The sequence below is a fragment of the Pteropus vampyrus genome, unplaced genomic scaffold (assembly GCF_000151845.1).
Source record: "Pteropus vampyrus isolate Shadow unplaced genomic scaffold, Pvam_2.0 Scaffold353, whole genome shotgun sequence".
NCBI classification, from domain to species: Eukaryota; Metazoa; Chordata; class Mammalia; order Chiroptera; family Pteropodidae; genus Pteropus; species Pteropus vampyrus.
Window position 1 is genome coordinate 598,667 of NW_011889134.1, and position 3,313 is coordinate 601,979.

Consider the following 3,313-nt stretch of genomic DNA (forward strand, 5'->3'; position numbering starts at 1 on the left):
CATAGTTTTGCTTTTTCCAGAATGTCATATAGTTGGAACCATACAGTACATATGTAGCCTTTTCGGATTTTCTTCTTTCACTTGCACTTAAGTAACATGCATTTAAGCTTTTTCAATGTCTTTTCACAGCTTGATAGTTCACTTCTTTTTAATGATGAATAATATTCCATTTCCTGGATATACCATAGTTTATCAATCCATTCACTTACTGAAGGAAGTTTTGGTTGCTTCCAAGTTTGGCACTTATGAATAAAGCTGCCAAAAACATCTGTGTGCATATTTTTGTTGGATAGAAATTTTCAACTCTTTTGGGTAAATATCAAGGAGTGTGATTGCTGAATCATATGGAAGGGTATGTTTAGTTTTCTCAGAAACTACCGTCTTCCAAAGTGGCTGTACCATTTTGCATTTCCACCAGCAATGAATGAAAGTTCCTATTGTTTCACCTCCTCAGCAGGATTTGTTGTTGGTGTTCTGGATTGTGGTCATTCCGATAGATGTATAGTAGTATCACATTGTCGCCCTAATTTGTATTTCTCTGATGGCATATGATGTGAAATACCATTTCATATGCTTATTTTCCATTTGCATATCTTACTTGGTGAGGTGTCTGATAAGGTCTTTGGTCCATTTTTTTTTTTTTAACACCTACAGCACCTGGTATTCCTAGATGATCTCCCATCCAAGTACTAACCAGGCCCGACCCTGCTTACCTTCCAAGATCAGACGAGATTGGGCACATTAAGGGTGGCATGGCGTAGACTCTTTGGTCCATTTTTAAACCAGGTTGTTTGTTTTCTTTTTGTTGAGTTTTAAGAGTTCTTTGTATATTTTGGATAATAGTTCTTTATCACATGTGTCTTTACAAATATTTTCTCCCAGTCTGTGGCTTGTCTTTCATTCTCTTGACATTGTCTTTAGCAGAGAACAAGTTTTTTAAATTTCAATGAAGTCCAGTTTATCAATTATTTCTTCCATGGATCGTGCCCTTGGTGTTGGTGATGTGCTTTTCTGAGTGGAAAAGACAATCATACAGCTTGCCCCATTTTCTCCAAAGCCCCACATTGGCCCTCATTGCTGTGGTACTATTAATAATCCAGAAAATTATAAATCATTATAATACATTGTTTTCTCATTAGAAAATATCTCATTCTCTTTTAAATGAGAAATATGAATGGATATATCAAATACAAAGAGATAATAGACAAAGTATGCATAAATAGTTGATAAACAAAAATAGTGCTATGAATATTTCTATTAATAATATATAACACATATTACTACCAAACCAAAGCAACAATGTGAATAAAATTAGCATTGTTATTGACATTAATATTAATTTTTAAAACATTCAACAGATGGCACATTAAGTTTTATCTAAGCTTATTCTTCAATTGTAATTCTTCCTTGCCCCATTAATATACCTGTGGAAAAATGTGCTGAGAAACTTGTCTTGCATTTTAAATGACATTAAAAATTAGACACACCATCTACGGCCATGCTACCCTGAACAAGCCTGATCCCATCTGACCTCGGAAGCTAAGCAGGGTCAGGCCTGGTTAGTACTTGGATGGGAGACCACCTAGGAAGACCAGGGGCTGTAGGTGTAAAAAATAAAAAATAAGGGATTGTAAGTTGACAAGGGTTGCCCCACCTAAAAAAAGAAATAATAAAGTTAATTAAATAAAAATTAGGCAAACCCTGTGTTTTTCTATGTTGTGTTATAACATTTGGAAATTCCAAGTAACTGATTACTTAGATGGATGAAATGATTTTATTAATATCGAATCAAGAAAAAAGATCTTTAGTAGTATTTTCTTATTTTTTTCTGTAAAATATTTCCAGATTTTTTTTTCCATATCTGGGTAGATCATAAAAGAGTGGCATGGCTATGAACATCATCTACCATTCATGTTGCAATAGGAAAAAGGCAAGAATCTTAGGCCTATATTTCAGTCCCATCTGAAGAGATTGTTTCTCCATCAATATTCCAGAAATCCAGATTACTCCTTAATCTCCAGGTAGTTCATGTGGACTCAAATTTCAGAGATGTAGATAGTATCAAGACTTAGAGAAACCCTGAGGTCTAGAGATGGGAAGGAGAGAGATGTGAAACCAGAGAGGGACTACTTTCTTTCAAAGTTTCCTCAAACAGAGATAGACCAACCATGTGTCATAACACCACCCTAAATCAACACCTCCAGCTACTCATAGCCTTACTTAGACATTGATGGGATCATAAAACACAGTATTAAAGTGAGAAGTCATTTCGTTCCTCTCAGATCTCATAGTAATTTTGTCAAGCCCAGAAGGCAATGTGTCAGAAGGGCAAAAATGAAGAGCCCAAAGGAAAGAATACAAACTAAACCAAACCAAACAAACAACACAAAAGCAAACAACAAAGGCTTTCTAGTCTCTGTACTGGAAATAGTGAACAGATGTTCTTCAAATCCACTGAAAACTGCCTTAAGTTGAATAATCAGAATTTAAACATATTGTAATTTTGGTACAGATGGGATAGAGAGCCCACGGGATTAAAAATCTAGTTATAAATAGAAAAGCAGAAGTAGTGGGTGAGGATATTTTCAGAGGAGAGAGTTAGTCAACGTGAGAATGGGTTACTGATGGAGGTCATTCAAAGGACATTCACTCTCAGCAGACATTAAAATAGGATAAAATCTCAGCCTTCTGGGCCAGTGCAAATTAACTCTCAAACCTCTCAAGATTTTGCAATGCTAGGATTCTCTGTAGGGTATAATTAAATGTTACTATCAGATTTGTCCTGTGAAATGTCAAGAAACAGATATCTCTCAGAAGTGGTTCATCCTGGTCAAGGTAAACCCCACTTTCCTGTCCCTACCAGAACCATATATGGACAGATAACAGGATTTGGATTTGGGGGACAATCTTCAGGACATTAAGCAATGATCCTCAACACTGGCTGCACACTATAATTATCTGAAGAGCTTTAAAAAATATCGATGCTGCAAGACTTGTACACTAAAAACTATAGGACATTGTTGAAAGAAATTAAAGACCTAAATAAATGGAAATATCTCATATTAATGGATTGGAAGGCTTAGTATTGTTAAGATGTTCAAATTTATATACAGAGTCAACACAACTTCTATCAAAATCCAGGATGGCTATTTTTGTAGAAATTGACAAGCTGATCCTAAAATTCATATAGAAATACAGGGGACCCAGAACAGACAAAACAATCTTGAAAAGGAACAACAAAGTTTTAGGACTCAAGCTTCTTGACTTCAAACTTACTACAAAGCTACAGTAATGAAGAAAGGTACTGGAATAG

At 35.3% G+C, this 3,313-nt stretch overlaps 1 non-coding gene and 1 pseudogene across 1 annotated transcript; one reads left to right on the forward strand and one right to left on the reverse strand.

Annotated features, from left to right (window-relative positions):
• Window positions 1–645: 645 nt before the first annotated feature.
• Window positions 646–763, reverse strand: LOC111731199 (annotated as a pseudogene).
• Window positions 764–1,488: 725 nt separating this feature from the next.
• LOC111731206 lies at window positions 1,489–1,607 on the forward strand. The gene has a single exon (XR_002776991.1). It is a non-coding gene; the product is annotated as a 5S ribosomal RNA (ribosomal RNA).
• Window positions 1,608–3,313: the final 1,706 nt, after the last annotated feature.